The following is an 18,469-nucleotide window of genomic DNA, read 5'->3' on the forward strand; positions in this document are numbered from 1 at the left end:
AACCCTTTACCGCAGTATTGTTGGGAAACTTCAATATTTGACATTCACTCGGCCCGACATTGTATATGTTGTCAATCAAGTTTCCCAGTTTATGCATGCTCCCACAGACACTCATATGGAAGCTGTCAAGCGTATCTTACGTTATCTCAAGGGGACTATTGGCGATGGACTTACTTATAAACGCATGTCTCCTACTGTGGATGGTCATATTATCTCTACTTACACTGATGCTGATTGGGGAAGCGATCTTGATGAACGCCGATCTGTTTCTGGCTATTGTGTCTTTCTCAATTCTAATCTTGTCTGTTGGAGTAGTCGCAGACAACGCGCCATTGCAAAATCCAGCACAGAAGCTGAATATAGGGCCATGGCTGCTGGCACTGCCGATGCTACTTGGCTTCGTCACCTCCTTGGGGAATTATCTCTTCCTATTGCTCAATCTTCCATGCTGGTTGACAATCAAAGTGCCATTAAAATTTCATTCAATCCCATACTTCACAGTCGTACCAAGCACATTGAGATTGATCAACATTTCATTCGTCAGAAAATAGAAGATGAGGAAATCTCCCCTGCATATATACATACTTCTGAACAAGTTGTTGATCTTTTCACCAAAGGACTCACTGGATCACAGTTTTGGCATTTGAAGAACAAGTTGGGCATGATGAAAACTCATGCACAACTTGAGGGGGGATGTTAGAATTGTATTTGTATCGGATATGGATCCGATATTGGATCCATATCCGAGCGTATGCTTTCCCCATGCTTGGGCGGTGGCATACTTGTAATCCTGTATATTTTTCATGTATTTTGTTCAGTAGTGTTAGATCCTATATATATCTTATTAAGAGAGGGTCACGATACTTTTAACGTGCCCTACTTTCCATTTGGCATCCTCCTCTTCTCCCCATCTCCTCTCTTCTCTTTATTTTGTATTTTCAGATTGAAGGCTATTCTCCAAAGCTTGAAGGCGCACTATCTTGAAGCCCTAAGATTCTTTCAATAACTTATATATTTTAACACTCTCCCTCAAACTGATAGTGAGATCGCTGAAAGTTTGCTTAGGAGAAAGGAGAACCAAGGGGATGACAAAGCTTTGGTGAAAAAATCTGCAAGCTGATACTCTAATGTAAGGTTGTATGTATCGTATCATAACTCATATCAGTCGGGGCCATAGTTATATTGTATCGTATTGTATAACAAACATATCATAATTTTTTAATAAAAAAATTCTAAAAAATATAAAAAAAATCAGGAAAAATAAAAAAAATTAGCAAAAATACAACCGTAAAGTCATATATGAAACATTTATGTCTCTATAAGCCGCATAAGACATCATCAAGCAACAACTAATATAGAATCATGGATAATATTGCATGCATATCTCACAAGGATAATGCAAAATATTAGATATCTTGCAATTAAGAACATGGCACGAGACTCATACTTTCATATTACATAAACAAAAACAAAATAACCAAGTTTATGAATAATTAAGTGTTAAATAACCAAGTTTATGAATAATTAAGTGTTAAATAACCAAGTTTTTTTAAAATATATTACATAAAACCTCAATAATCATAATCATCTTTTTCATTATCATTATCTTTTTCTTCTCCTCCTTCGACTTTCACATCGTCTCCAAGATACATGGGTATTCATCATCTACCTCTTGTGATCTTTCTATGTTAATCCACTAAATGACCTCTTCATTCAAAAGAGTCGTTGCTTCTTTTTCAACCCATGCATCCAATTCATCAAAATGATCCAAACTAATGGGATCAAATTTCTTTTTGTGCCTCCTTGCTGATAACTTTTTGATTTGCTTAAAAAGATCACATGAAAAAATTAAAATTAGTTGGGTTTTGAATGAACATGACAAATACACTTTATAATATTATATACCTCTGCCTCAGTCATAAGTTGTAGCGAACGTAAATGAGGTCATTGAGCATTTTGTGCTCCAATCTATTTCTTCTTTTGGTATGAATTTGCTCAAAGACACTCCAGTTTCTCTCGCATCAACTTGCACTACATGTTTGGCTAAGAACCTATGTCACATGGGTGCGAGTGCAAGGGCGGGGATGTGACACTTTCAAAAACCTTGGGTGCAGGGGTGCGACAGGGGCAAAAATGTAATATATATATATATTGAAGTTTTAACAGTTAACATTGTCATAATATCATTCATCGTGCATGTAATATATCAACCTAAATATCAATCAAATAAGTAAAGCAAAAAAGAACTAAGGATCTTAATAATTTTCTTCTTCATCATCAAATGCATCATTAGAAGGAATATTGGGCTTAGCTAAATCCATGTTTGTTATGTTGAAATCATGCTCTCCCTCGAAGTCACACTCTTCTGGGTTTATATCCCAAAATTTGGATGTTCCTTGTTTGCGTTACAAACCCAATTTGAAAATGTTAAATACAATACAAGTATATTTAAATGAAAAGCTAAGAAATAATCAAATAACTTAGAGAGCAAATTAGTACCTGTATTCATCATTGGTTCGTGAAAGTAATCGAAGATTTGAATGAACATATACTAAATCCTCTGCATGCTTGTTGGTGAGTTTGTTTCTCTTCATGTTGTGGATTTAAGAATATGTGCTCCAATTTGTTTCACAACAAAGATGAACTAGCAGGCTGCGATAGCAATCTTAATGCAAGACATTGGAGAAGAGGTATTTCTGATCCAAATGTTGACTACCATGTGATATGATCTATATTATCCTCTTCTCTCGCGAATAATGCCAGTACATATAATCTCGAAGATGAAAATTTTCCAAACTCTTGTGTGACTTGATGTAGAAGATATGCTTATGAAAAAAGTCTTATCATACACATATTTCTATGTCTTGATAGCTCTTGGTCTAAATTTGGAGGGATACGACCAATACTACCAGCCCGCAACTTATTTGCATAATATTTTGGATTAAGAGAATGTGTCATGCAATGCAAAAGAGTGTTGCTCTTATCCCATCTTCTGACTAAAATTGAATGAATATGATTAAAAAATTCTGAATCATCCAATACAGAATTTTTTTCTTCATGCTTGAAAACTATAGCTTGTATTTTTTCAATCATATTATCCCACATTTCATAAACTCTGTGAAGCATGGGCTCATCCTTATCAACTTCTCTTAACATTTCTCAAATAGGTTGCGTAAATTGAAGGAAGTATACCACTCTGTCACAAAACACATCATCAAGAATGAATTTTTTAATTTCTTGAGCCTTGATATTATCATCAGCACGATAGAATGTCCAATTTTCATCAGTCATCATGTTAATCAAAGCATTTTTTACTCTTTTAATCCTCTTCATCATCACAATGATGGATGCAAAATGTGTTTCAGCGACTTTCAATAATTTTATGTCAGAATGCTTATTAAATATAACATTAGCACGATGGTGGTTAACAACAAAATTCTTAATGCTTTTGACATTTCTTTCTAAATCTTCAATCCATGAACATAAAGCATATGCTTGTGAATTTTCTTCTTATTTGGGGTTGCAGATGCTCTTTAGGGCAAGATTTAAGTTGTGTGCTACACAGAGAGACCAAAAAATATGAGGGTACTCACTCTCCAAACTCAACGCTGCATTTTTATAAATTGGAGTGTTCTCTGTAATGATTTGTACTACTTTTTAATCACTCACTTCTTTTATGACTTCTATAAACAATCCTTTCAAATACTATGCATTTTTATATTCCCCACATGCATCAACTGCTTTCAAGAATATTGGGTCACTAAGCGAACAAGCAATGAAATTGATCAGTGGACGTCTTTGAATATTTGTTCATCCATCAGACATAATAGAAACTCCATTTTGCTCCATTGAATATTTTTTAATCTCCAGCAACCTCTTTACATTTGCCCTCTCTTCTGCAAGAAGTGTGGTTCGTATTTTTTCTGAACTTGAAGGCACATAGTCATTCAAATTATAATTTGCCAAGGATATTACTAAATCCTTTCAATAAGGATTTCTAGCCGCATTAAATGGAGTGAACTAGAATAAAAATACCTCTCAACTTTTCTATCAAATTCTTCTCTTCCATATGTATTGAATGTTGCTTGTATTGTTCCTCTACCTCCTACATTGACTTTTTTTTTCAGCATCTTCTTGGTGGCTTGCAATTGGCACACTAACTACACATGAATTGGCCATTGTCTTTCTCTTCTCATATTCTTCTTGTATTTTTTTGTATTGTCTTCGCATTGCTTCATCAACTTTTCTGCATCCTGAAATGCCATGTCCTGGTATCTTTAACAAATGAGCCTTCACTCTTGTGTAGGACCCAACAAAATCTCTTTCGCAGAGCTTGCATCGAAATCTCTTGTTTCCACCACCTCCTTCAGTTTTTGCAAGCTTATCTACATGTACCCATAGTGGCCCCACATCATCAATCCCACTACAACTATCAACAAAACTAGCAGTCAAACTCACATGTTGGGATGAGGATGACGCAAGTCCTTTCCCTTTATCCGTCATTTTTATCCTGAAAACACAAAAAAAAAATACATTCAAACTTTCAAATCAATTATACAGACATTATCTTGATATAAAAATATATATAAAATCAGGAGCAAGGAGGGGGGGATCTGCGTCTCCCTTGCCAAAAACAAGGAGGGACTCAGCCCCTCCCCTGAAATAAGAGGGAGCAGGACAGGGGCTCGACCCCCTCCCCTGCCGAAAACAGAGGGAGTGGGGGGGGGGCTCAGCCCCTTCCCTCTCGAAAACAGAGGGAGCAGGGGGGCTCAGCCCCTCCCCTGCCGACCCAACAAGAGAGTGAGAGGGGGGAGGGGCTCCCTTGCCGACCCAACAAGAGAGAGAGGGGGGGCTCGACCCCTCCCCTGAAATCAAAGGGAGCAGGGTGGGGGGCTTGGCTCTTCCCCTGCCGAAAACAGAGGGAGTGGGGGGGGGGGGGGGGGGCTCAACTGTTAAATTATGTATATATAAATATATATATACATATACTTATATATATACATTCGTATATATATACGTATATATGTATATATACATAATAATATAGCTTTTTCCTGTTTTGTATAAACCAAAAACCCGATAGGGGTGTTTGGGTAATTCCACATGTACTTTTTTTCTTTTTTACCTTTTTTCCTTTTTCCCCTTTTTCTTTTTCCTTTTTATTTTTTCTATTTTTACTTTTTGGAACCATAAAGGGGCCCCACCTATCTGTTAAGAAGACACATTTGGATTGGATCGGATCTTGATCCGATCCATGACACCGCCTAAGGCATGCGCCTCTAGGCGGTGGCATACTTGTAATTACATTCCTTTTTTATTATGTATTTTGTAAAATGTACATTTTGAGTATAAATAGAATGATACAAAGGGGGAGATGTATTCTGCGCCCCACTTTATCTCTCCTCTCTTCCTTTCTCTCAGGTTTTCCTATTTCCCTCTCTATCTCTATCTCTTGTTACAACCCACATATATCAAAATCTTACATGGTATCAGAGCCAGGTTCGGGCTGAAGACATATCGTGCGGGATCTCTCTCTTGATCGTAAGTTCCTCTCTCCCAAAATCCCTAAACCTCTCTCCTTCTTGCCGTGAATCCCTCTTTCTCCCAAATAACCCTATTTCTCCTCTTCTTCTTCTTTCTTACCGTGAAGATCTCCTTTTACTCCGAAAACACCATCTGTTTTTTGTCTCCACTGTGCCCTAATTTCTGCCCTAATTTTCAATTTGCCCCTAATTTTCTCAAATTTTGCCCTAATTTTGCCCTAAATCCCAAATTCGTCTAATTTTACCTTAAATCCCTCTATGGCTGCCCTCTCTTCCAGCTTTCTTTCTCAACTTATCTCTCAAAAACTCAATCAAACCAATTATTTGACGTGGAAACGTCAAATCATCCCCTTTATCAAGAGTCATCGGCTTTATGGCCACATTGATGGCTCTCTTCCTGCACCACCTGAGTTCAATGTGACTGATGTGAAGAATGCTGCCGGGGAAGTTGAAAGCACATTAACTGAGCCTAATCCGGATTATGATACATGGACGGCACATGATCAAGCTCTTGTTGCTTATATCACATCAACCCTTTCAGATGAAGTGCTCGCAGGGATTGATGATGATCTCACTGCAATGGAGTTGTGGCAGGCCTTAGCCACAACATATTCCCAAATTTCTGAAGCCCGATTTCTTCAACTTAAGAGGCAATTTCAAGATTGCAAGCGTGGTACTAGATCAGTTTTGGAGTTTATGACTGAACTGAAGAATATTAGTGATCAACTGGCCATTGTGGGACACCCTATTAACGATAAAGACAAAGTTCAACAAGTCCTAAGTGGGTTGGGACCTGATTTCGATGTCTTCTGTACTGCTTTAGAGGTGTTGCCTTCCCTTCCCTCATTTGAAGATCTCAAGGCAAAACTGCTTCAACATGAAGCCAGCCGATTGCAACGTCAGGACTTATTGCCGCATGGTCAACACAATGTTCTTGTTACAAACACTTATTCTCATCCAGGGAATCGTGCTAGAGGGTTCCATGTGCAACCAGGGACGGGAAGAGGAATCCTTCCTACTCCTCAGGCTACCACACAGGGCAATATCCCACGGAGGATCCCTACTTGTTTTTATTGTAACAAAAAGGGACACGTAAAGTCTGAGTGTTGGCACAATCCGCAGAACAAAGGCAAAGGGGTTCGACGCGATAACACGCAGACGAGTTCACATGTGCCAGGCAAACATATTCCTCCAGATGTGCAACAAATTCTTATGACTGCTATGTCCAAGATCAATTTTAAACAGAATGAGGAACTTGGTATGTGGACTCTGGTGCAGCAACTCATGTGACTGATAATGCAGGTAAACTTTCTAGTGCTCTCCCTTATTTAGCTCAAGGCTCAGTTGTTACAGGAGATGGATCCCATCATAAGATATCCCACATTGGAAATGCACAAGTGTCTTTGTCTCACTGTTCTTTACCCTTGAAAAATGTTCTAGTTGTTCCAAATATCAAGAAAAATATTATTTCTGTCTCTAAGCTTATTGATGATTCTAATTCCTCTGTTGAATTTACTCCATCTTCTGTTTATGTCAAGGATGCTCGAACCAAGAAGACATTCGCTGAGGGTGTTCGCAAGGGCAACATGTACGTTCTTGAGGAAGCTCCAACAATGTCTGCGTCAAGTGTCTCTGTTCCGTCTTCTCCTAGTCCTCATCCTGTTGCTTTAACAGAGTATGATAGGTCATTCATTTGGCATGGCCGTTTAGGTCATTGCAGTCATTCTTTTATTCGTGATCTTGTTAAGAATGGGTTCATCCCCAAGTCCAGTCTGAGTCCTGTCAATGAGTCAGACATGTGCTCTAATTGTCATATTTGTAAGAGCCATGCCTTGCCTTTTCAGTTGATAAATAAACGAGCATCCAAATTATTTGAGACAATATATTCTGATGTTTGGGGACCAGCTCCTCTTTCTTCTTCTTCTGGGATCAAATATTATGTTGTTTTTATTGATTCTTACTCTCGATACACTTGGATTTATTTTATGAAGCATAAATCCGAAGTGTTTCACTTGTTTACTCAATTTCATGCTTTAGTCCGCAACAAATACTCCTCTAATATTGTGCATTTCCAATGTGATGGTGGGGGAGAATTTATCTCAAAAGAATTTACTGAGTACTTACTAAATCATGGGATCACTAGACAGATTTCCTGTCCACATACACCTCAACAAAATGGCATAGCAGAGAGAAAACACAGACATATAGTTGAATCTGCATTAAGCATGTTACATAATATTGGCATCCCCATGACTCTTTGGACTGAAGCTTTCCATACTGCCGTATATATCATCAATCGTTTGCCATTGTCATTACTTGAAGGAAACTCTCCATATTTCCTTTTACATCATGAACACCCTGATTACAATGTGCTGCGGGTTTTTGGGTGTATTTGTTATGTTCATGTTGATGTCTCTTTACGAAACAAATTTCAGGATCGGGCTATTATGTGCAGATTTATTGGTTATTCTGACAGTTATAAAGGGTATAGATGTTACAATCCCAAAACTGGGCGTGTACACATTTCCCGTCATGTTGTTTTTGATGAACTCAGATTCAAGGACTCGACAGACACATTTGTGGAATCCAATGCTGATCCTCAGTCTTATGATCCATGGCTAAGTGCTGAAATCTTATCTCCACAGGGTGATCCACATCAATCTTCGGCTCCAATATGTCATGACACTTCCTTTGCCTCATCCCAAGTTGATTCAGAACCATCCACATGTGATCCTCGACCATCTGGTTATTTTTCAGGGATGACTTATAGTAGAAGGCTTCCCTCTATCCGTGCTTCAGACACAACCAATGTTCTTCCACGCAGATCAGAACGGGTGAGACATCCAATTGACAGGTGGGTCAGCTATGACAATTTTTCTTTAGATTTTCAGATCTTTATGACAGAGGTGAACAAAAATGAGGAGCCCAAGAGTTATGATCAAGCCTCTCAAGATAGACGTTGGATTGATGCCATGAATGAGGAGATGTCTGCCTTGCATGAATGTCAAACTTGGGCTCTTGTTCCTCGACCAGACGGGAAAAATGTAGTGAGTTCCAAATGGGTTTATAAGATTAAATATAAACCCGATGGCAGTGTTGATCGATACAAAGCCCGTCTTGTTGCCAGAGGATTCACTCAACAGTATGGTGAGGATTATGATGAAACTTTCAGTCCAGTTGTCAAGATGGGGACAATACGAGTTATTCTTTCACTGGCAGTGTCACATGGATGGCCTTTATATCAGTTGGATGTGAAGAATGCATTTCTTCATGGCTATTTGAAAGAAGAAGTATATATGGAGCAACCTCCAGGGTATGCATCAAGTGATCCTACTCAATGGGTTTGCAAACTACAGAAGTCATTATATGGGCTCAAACAAGCATCTAGATCATGGTTTGACAGGTTCTCTCTCCATATTCAGCAGGCTGGTTTCACTCGAAGCGCTCTTGATCATTCTTTATTCTTATATCGGTCAGGTGAAACTGTAACTTGGCTTCTCATATATGTGGATGATATAGTACTCACGGGAAACTCTTCCTCTCATATCGCTCATGTTAAAGAGGTCCTACAAGAGGCTTTTAAAATAAAAGATCTTGGGGAGCTACGATACTTCTTGGGGGTTGAACTTGATAGAAAGGATAATGAGATGACTCTCACTCAACATAAGTATGCTCTTGACATATTAAACAAGGCAGGGATGTCGCAGTGCAAACCCATAAATACTCCCAGTGTTCTTAACTCCAAGTTGCGTGCTCTTGATGGAAGTGATGCATATCCTAATCCTCGGTTTTATCGAAGTATTGTTGGCATGTTGCAATACCTCACTTTTACCCGTCCTGACATAGTATATGCAGTGAACCAGGTCTCTCAATTCATGCATGCTCCCACAGAAGAGCATATGGAAGCAGTTAAGCGGATTTTACGCTATCTCAAAGCTACTATTGGAGATGGCCTCGTTTACACAAGGTCCTCAAATGTCTTGGATGGACATCATCTTTATACCTATACTGATGCTGACTGGGGGGGTGATCCAGATGAGATACGGTCTGTTTCGGGTTATTGTGTTTTTCTTGACTCCAATCTCGTCTGTTGGAGTAGCAAAAGACAACGGGCAATTTGCAAGTCAAGCACAGAAGCAAAATATAGAGCCATGGCTGCCGGCACTGCTGAAGTTGCATGGTTACGACACCTCCTTGGAAAACTCTTACTTCCCATTGCCAGCTCCTCCTTCCTTTGTGATAATCAGAGTGCTATTAAAATGGCTTTCAATCCCATCTCTCACAGCCGTACCAAGCACATAGAGATTGATCAACATTTCATTCGTCAAAAGGTTGAAGACGGGGTCATTTCTCCAACATATATTCCTACATCACAACAGGTGGCGGACTTGTTTACTAAAGGACTTACAGGCGAACACTTCTGGACTTTGAAGAACAAGTTGTGCATGATTCATCCCCATGCCCAACTTGAGGGGGGCTGTTAAGAAGACACATTTGGATTGGATCGGATCTTGATCCGATCCATGACACCGCCTAAGGCACGCGCCTCTAGGCGGTGGCATACTTGTAATTACATTCCTTTTTTATTATGTATTTTGTAAAATGTACATTTTGAGTATAAATAGAATGATACAAAGGGGGAGATGTATTCTGCGCCCCACTTTATCTCTCCTCTCTTCCTCTCTCTCAGGTTTTCCTATTTCCCTCTCTATCTCTCTCTCTTGTTACAGCCCACATATATCAAAATCTTACACTATCTAGTCGTTGGGGCCCCAACAGTCATATTTATGACCGTTGGGGCTCCCAACGACTAGAAGGGAGCCCCCTTTATGGTCCTCCTTTAATGCTTTCCTCCTCTATATAAAGAGGAGGTTCCCCCTTGTAAATGTATGGGTTTTTCACCCTTCTCTTCTTTTCTTCAATAATATCCAACTTATGACTTTAAGTCATTTTCTATTTTTGAGAGTTTTGTATGTGCACATTTGGTGTTTGTGTGCTTGGCTCTAGTGGTCACTCTTAAAGAGTGTCTTTTGCTCTATTGGTGCTTCCGCCTCTTTTCATTACATGGTATCAAAGCTCGGTTGGTGATTGAGCTTTTCTTTTGTTATCTTGGAACGCGTGCCTCAAAGTTTTGAAAAAAGGAAGTATATTTGGTGCCGATGGAACGTGACTCTAAAGTAGAGCTTTCTTTTAAGCTAAATGGGTCCAACTATCTCATGTGGGCCTCCGCTATGGAAAATCATCTAAGAGGTAAGAAACTTTGGGGTTTTGTTATGGGAACTACTCCTGAACCCTCTCTTGTTCTCACCAAAATCGAAAATGAGGTTGAAAAAGCTTTAGATGGCGATGAGCACATCAAAGCCATTAATGACCATCAATCCAAAATTGAGGATTGGGAAAGTAACCATGCCAAAATTTTGGCATGGTTTATGAACAATGTTGACCTTAAAAATTGTGCGAATATTGCCAAATTTAGAAGGGCCAATGAGGCTTGGTTTTTCCTTAAGGGTATGTATACCCAAAAGGATCTTGCTCGACAATTTTTTTGTCAAGAAAAAATTCGTTTCACTAAAAAAATGGATATGAGTGTCCGGGACTATTTTAGCTCTCTAACCCCTCTTTGGAATGAGCTTGCCCTTCTTGAGCCTAAATGGGTTGCTCCGCAAGATATTGAGCTAAGAAGGGAACAAATTGAAAAGCACTTTTTTCAATTCCTTCGTGGACTTCGCCCGGAATTTGAACAAGTTAGGGCATCTCTTCTCCATAGAAGCAAAGCCCTACCTATTGAAGATGCCCTTGCCAAGATATGTCAAGAAGAAACTCGACTTGGCTTGAGCTTTAAGAGTGATGATGTTTTGGCCGTTACGAGGCCCGGATCAAATGTTAAAGCATATAGACCTCCCCACTTTAACAAAAATAATAATGGGCCTAGAAAGGGAATTATATGCCATTATTGTAATGAACCGGGGCACATTAGACCGATTTGTCCAAAATTTAAAGGAAAGGTTGCCGCGGTTGGAGAAAATTCTCCAAAGAAGGAAGAAAGTACCAAAGAGAGAGATATCAAAGAAACTCTTAATCATATCTCCGAAGTTCTCCAACACCTTCTCAAGACTTCTCCTTCAACATCCGGAGCCGCCATTGCCTACTCTTCATCACCTCCAAGTATGTGGATACTAGACTCCAGTGCTTCTTTTCATATGACATCTCATAAAAACTCTCTTTCAAATGTTTTTCCGAACCCATGTCCTCCTATGTTTCAACGGCCGATGGAACATCATTGAAAATTGAAAGTATTAGAACACTTGACTTCAAAAATTCTTAAAACTTTTTCGTTCCTAAAGTAAGAATCGTTCCAAAAATTAATTTAAATCTTTTTTCCGTTTTCCAAATCACCGATCATGGATGCAAAGTCTCTTTCTCACCTAAAGATTGCACCGTGCAGGATCTCCAATCAGGGAAGCTGATTGGGCAAGGCCATAGAAGGGGTGATCTCTATTTTATAGATTTTTTGACGCTTCCATCTAAGTCATCTTGCAATCTTGTAAAAGACAAAAGTATTGGAATTTGGCATGAGAGACTTGGTCATCCAAATTTTGTAAAAATGTCTCTTTTTCCTTTTTTGAACAATACTTGTAAAGATTGCATTTTTGGGAAATCTAAAGCTACTTCATTTCCTCAAAGAAGTTACTTTACCACTCGGCCATTTGAACTTGTTCATTCCGATGTGTGGGGACCCTCCCCTATTTTATCTAAAGGAGGTTTTTCGTATCATGTGGTCTTTATTGATGACTTAACTCGATTTACGTGGATATACTTCCTAAGTCGCAAATTCGAAGTCTTCTCCTTTAAAGAATTTCATGCAATGGTTAAAAATCAATTTTTGGGAAATTTGTCCATTCTTAGGTCCGATTCGGGAGGTGAATATATGTCTAATGATTTTCAAAGCTACTTAAAAGAAAATTGTATTTGTCATCAACGTTCTTGTCCCAACACTCCGCAACAAAATGGTCTTGCGGAAAGAAAGCATAGGCACATAATAGAAACTACAAGAACGTTATTGATTTCAAAAAATATCCCAAAATCCTTTTGGGCCGAAGCGGTTCTAACCTCAACATATCTCATCAATAGAATCCCTTCATCCTCTTTGAAAAATCTTTCTCCATTTGAAAAACTTTACAATATGTCTCCTGATTATAAAAGATTAAGAATTTTTGGATGTAAATGCTTTGTTTTAACTCGCAAAAATGATAAACTTTCTCCTAGGACTATTGAATGTATTTTTTGGGGATATGGCGAAAAACAAAAAGGATATCGATGTTTTGACATGCTTAAGAATAAACTTTATATCTCAAAAGATGTCACATTCCTCGAAGAAGAAAATGGTTTTTCGCACCAACCAAATGAAAATATTGACTATTCATTTTTATTTGACTTGTTACCTCAAGAAAACATTATAGATGATCATGTTGATCCTAGTGAATCTCTTAATGAAGATCTTTTTGAACATCCAAATAATGATCAAAACTTAGAAGAAAATGCTTCAAGACAAATACAAGTCTACTCTAGAAGGAATGAAAGAAATCCTCCTTGTGCCCTTGAAAAATTCTCTCAAAGTGAGTCTATAGAAGAGACCTCTCAAAGAAGATCAAATCGTATTCCCAAGATACCAAATAGATTTGTTTTTTATGATTCTTTTTCTCCTAACTTTCGAGCATGCCTACTTGCTCTTCACTCCTTTCATGAACCATCTCATTACAATGATGCTAAACAATATGCTCATTGGAATGAAGCTATGGAACTTGAACTTAATGCCCTTAAAAAGTCGCAAACTTGGGAAATCATTGATCCTTCCAATGACAAGAAACCCATTGGATGTAGATGGGTGTTTAAGGTAAAAACTAAGAGTGATGGTTCATTAGAAAGATATAAGGCTAGGTTGGTAGCCAAAGGATATGCCCAAGAGTATGGGGTAGATTATGATGAAACTTTTGCCCCAGTTGCTCGAATGACTAGTGTTTGAGGCCTTATTGCTATAGCCTCTCTTAAAAAATGGTCAATCTTTCAACTTGATGTTAAAAATGCCTTTTTGAATGGTAATTTAAATGAAGAAGTTTATATGGAACCGCCTCCAGGTATGAATTTAGATGGAAAAGTTTTAAAATTAAAAAAGGCTTTATATGGACTTAAGCAAGCTCCTAAAGCTTGGTATGACAAGTTTAGTAATGTATTAATCAAATTAGGTTTTTCTTCTTGCTATACTGACACTGCTCTTTTTGTTAAAAGGACAGGTGACTCCATCATTATGCTTCTGCTGTATGTTGATGATATGATCATCACTGAGAATGACAAAAAGGGAGTAAATGATGTTAAGTCTATGTTAAAAGATACTTTTGATATGTCTGATCTTGGTTATTTGAGATATTTTTTAGGAATTGAAGTGGCTTATTCCGCGCGAGGATACATCTTATCTCAAATGAAGTTAGCTGCAGAAATTTGTACCAAATCAGGAATATCTGATGAAAAGAAAATTGAGACTCCCGAAGTTATCAATTCGAAACTAAGACTTGAAGATGGTGTTCTTCTTGAAGATCCAACCCCCTACCGACAATTAATTGGATCCCTCACCTATCTATCCATCACACGTCCGGACATAGCTCATGCAGTTCATACAGCGAGCCAGTTTCAGCACGCACCTACTACGGTTCATATGGCGGCCGTAATGAGAATTGTGCGATATATCAAAAATACCATCTCTAAGGGACTCTTCTTATCCTCTTCCTCATCTCTTGAATTGACTGCTTTTACTGATGCTGACTGGGGAGAAAATCCCAATGATCGTATCTCAATTACGGGTCTTTGCATTTTTTTAGGAGAATCTCTCATCTCATGGAGATGCAAGAAGCAGCAGAAGGTCTCATTATCATCTACTGAAGCTGAATATCGGTCTATGGCGATGACAACTATGGAAATTGTGTGGCTCAGAAGTCTCCTTGGTGACATGGGCGTTCCCATTTCCACTCCCACCAAACTCTGTTGTGATAACAAGAGTGCGATATACATTGCCAGCAATCACACCTTTCATGAGCGGACCAAGCATATCGAAATGGATTGCCATTATGTTCGAGACGAATATCTCAAAAGGACCATCACATTGCCATATGTCACTTCAGAGTATCAACTGGCTGACTTCTTCATCAAGGCGCTCCCAACTCCACGATTCATGTTTCTTCTTGGCAAACTTTCGGTCTTCTCCCCGTAAAGTTTGAGGGGCATGTTAAATTATGTATATATAAATATATATATACATATACTTATATATATATACATTCCTATATATATACGTATATATATATACATAATAATATAGCCTTTTCCTGTTTTGTATAAACCAAAAACCCGATAGGAGTGTTTTGGTAATTCCATATGTACTTTTTCCTTTTTTACCTTTTTTACCTTTTTTCCTTTTTCCCCTTTTTCTTTTTCCTTTTTAATTTTTCTGTTTTTACTTTTTGGAACCATAAAGGGGCCCCACCTATCTAGTCGTTGGGGCCCCAACAGTCATATTTATGACCGTTGGGGCTCCCAACGACTAGAAGGGAGCCCCCTTTATGGTCCTCCTTTAATGCTTTCCTCCTCTATATAAAGAGGAGGTTCCCCCTTGTAAATGTATGGGTTTTTCACCCTTCTCTTCTTTTCTTCAATAATATCCAACTTATGACTTTAAGTCATTTTCTATTTTTGAGAGTTTTGTGTGTGCACATTTCGTGTTTTTGTGCTTGGCTCTAGTGGTCATTCTTAAAGAGTGCCTTTTGCTCTATTGGTGCTTCCGCCTCTTTTCATTACATCAGCCCCTCCCCTGTTGAAAAAGGGGCTCAACCCCTCCTGTAATGCCCCAAAATTTTGAACTTGTATACCTTTTGAAAATGGTTTAAAAGGCTAGAAAATCCTTTTTATTTCAAAGTTTATTTATAAAATCAGCGGAAGCATTTCTTTAAAAGAAAAGAGGGCAAGTCGACAATCTTGGGCACGTTAGCTAAAAGAGCAAAAAGACAAAGGCATAACTTGCAAATATCTAGATAAAAACATTCGTATTATAAATAGTTTTTAAGTTGTACAAAATTTGGATTTCCTTAAGAAATCCGTAACAAAAACCCAAAACGATCAAGACAAGAGCTGCGAGTGGTAACAGTGGATCCTGAAGACATCTCGCAATCGCGCCATCGCCTGCTAAGCACCTAATCATCACTTGTACCCATAAAATGGGTTAGTTTCGTAAAAAACTAGTAGGTGCACAAGTAGACAGAAAAGTCTGAAAGAAGCACAAATAATTAACTATGTGTGATGAGTAACTAAACAGTTACTGAACTAACATGAGCAGTTTATTAGCATAAGTAAAAGTTTAACTAGCACATGCTGCACGATGTAACAAAACATTTAATAATGAATTGAAATCATTGAGCATAAAACACAATTCTATGATTCATCAAGTGGAGTGCACAAGTTACTTTATGTTCCATCATTAACTGGACTGCGGGTACGTGCAGACGCGACTCGTAGAAACAACTGAGACTAGTTCGGGCGTCTATTATTCTATGTATTTTGAATAACCCGAATTGCTAGTTGAGTTCGTTCCTAAGAGGACGGCCGTTAGCCGAGAGAGGATTCCCCAAAGGCGTTCGTGGCTACGGATGCATCCTACTTCTGCAGAAGTCCAAAAGATCTACCACCTAGGATAATATCTGGTAGTCTCATCCCCTAACTTCGATGACTGGGGACACCGAGTCTTTGCTCGTAGAATGGTTGTTAACAACCTGTCCATCGAAGTGTGTGTACCAATCCATCCTCTCCCTTGACAGACAACAAGAAAATGAATGGGTGTCAGGGGTTACTTAACCAACGACCCATTCTACATGCTCTGGTCTTTTGAACCAATCGAGCATCTTACTTGTGAAGGCGATAATCAATCAATCTGTAATGTGGTTTACCAATGTGCTCATAGCACTGGTCGAGGTCGAATGACCGTCTCAACATCCGTCGTATTACTCGCATGCCATGCATGACTATGAGCACGTTACGAGGAAGGGTTCTAGGTCCTCAATAGGAGCCTTAACAACATGATTTGCAAAGATATAATGCCATCATTCTAAACTTTTGAAATGACCAATACCATGTGCCATCTTATGGCATGTGATTTTCTCGAATCTCACATTCATTATCGTAGTGTCAATATGCAACACAAATTTTGACACTGATAACGATAAACGGTAAATGCGGATTTCGCATGAGAAAATTACGCTCACAAGCTTGCTCGAGTCCCGGATGTTGGGTAATCTCGAGCTATGTCAGAAAAGCGAACTAGAGTAGAGGAACTACTCCTTCTGAATGCTTGATTCAGGATGACCCGCTGTGATGCTTCAAAACCAACATTGTTTGCAAAATCGTATGTTCGATATAAAAGGAATCCTTTCATCCATCGAGGTTGCAAATTTTTAAGACAGAAAGCAGCAAATGTGAAAGCAAAAGCCTGGGCGCAAAGCGCGACAGCAAACATAGAACAAGTAATGCGAAAGCAAAGGACAAGGATCGCGAAACCACTTCCTTGAGCTAAAGATAGAAAGCAGGAAATACGAAAGTAATAGCCTGGGCGCAAAGCGCGGCGGCAAATTAAAGACAGAAAGCAGGAAAATGCGTAAATAAAAGCCTGGGCGCAAAGCGCGGCGGCAAATTAAAGACAGAAAGCAGGAAAGTGCGTAAATAAAGGACAAGGATCGCGAAACCGCGTCATTGAGCTAAAAGCATACTTATATACTTATACATATATAAATATTTTTTTTTTTCTTTCGGCCTTTAATTATTTAAGCTAGCTTCAGTTACTTAAGTCCTTGTGTAATTTCCCCTACCTCGGGGTATTGCGAGAAAGAGGTCGTCTACGAGCGTAGGTAATCGTCGGTTCAGTTCGCGGGGCGCGAACGGGCTCCGTTGTGTAAGCTACAAAGGTACGTTATAAGTATGCATTTAAGTGAATGAGGAAAACAGCCACAAGGGACTGGGGTCTCAGCTTTTATGCAAAACAAGGCAGGGATCAACGGTCCCTGCTGACTTGAAACAGAACGGGGTAGGGTCCAATGACCCATGCCGAAAAAGGAAACAGGTGCAGGGACCATCGGCCCCTACCGGGTTTATAAAAAGAGGGGCAGGGGCCGAAGCCCTTGCCAGACAAATAAGAGAGGGGGCAGGGGGCGAAGCCCCTGCTGGGTTTTCAAAAAGGGAGGCAGGAGCCGAAGGCTCCTGCTTAGTTTTAAAGGAAGGGCAGGGGCCATCGGCCCCTACCAGAAAGAGAAAGGGCAGGGGCCGATGGCCCCTGCCGAAAAAATGAGCAGAGAGAGGGAACGCAGGGGCCAAATGGCCTCTGCTGTGTTTCCAAGAAACGAGGCAGTAGCCGAAGGCTCCTGCTTCCTTTCTTAAGGGAAGGGCAGGGGCCATGGCCCCTGCCGGAACAGTAAAAAGGGCAGGGGTGGAGCCCCCTGCCTGCTAAAGGAGATGAAGGCAAGGGGGGCAAAGCCCCCTTGCCTGTCGGAAGAGTGAAGAGGAAGGCACGGCAGGGTGCCGGCCTTCCGGCGAACCTAGAGGAAGAAGGGGGGAAAAAGAGAGGAGAAGGGGGGGGGGGTTACCTGGGCTGCCGGAGGGAGAGAGGTCGCCTGGGGAGGTGGGAGGTCGCCGGGCTGCCTCGACGGAGAGGGCTCGCCGGCGTCGGTTCAGCGACGAGAGAGAGAGAGAGAGAGAGAGAGAGAGTCGGGGAGGGAGAGTAGAGACAGAGGGGAGAGAGACGAGAGAGAGTCAGGGGAGAGGCTCGAACGCCTCTCCTCCCCCTCTCTCGCTCCTTTTGTAGAGGGCGCAAGGGGTGGGCGGCCCCCTGTATGCCG

General features: G+C 39.9%; 1 protein-coding gene across 5 annotated transcripts in view; it reads left to right on the top strand.

Annotated features, from left to right (window-relative positions):
- The window catches only part of LOC149845274 (uncharacterized), a 168,023-nt gene that overhangs the window by 125,159 nt on the left and 24,395 nt on the right, over positions 1-18,469 (top strand). The gene's annotated exons all lie outside the window — the stretch shown is intronic.

The sequence above is a fragment of the Nuphar pumila genome, chromosome 2 (genome assembly GCF_984573655.1).
Source record: "Nuphar pumila chromosome 2, dmNupPumi1.hap1.1, whole genome shotgun sequence".
Classification (NCBI taxonomy): domain Eukaryota; kingdom Viridiplantae; phylum Streptophyta; class Magnoliopsida; order Nymphaeales; family Nymphaeaceae; genus Nuphar; species Nuphar pumila.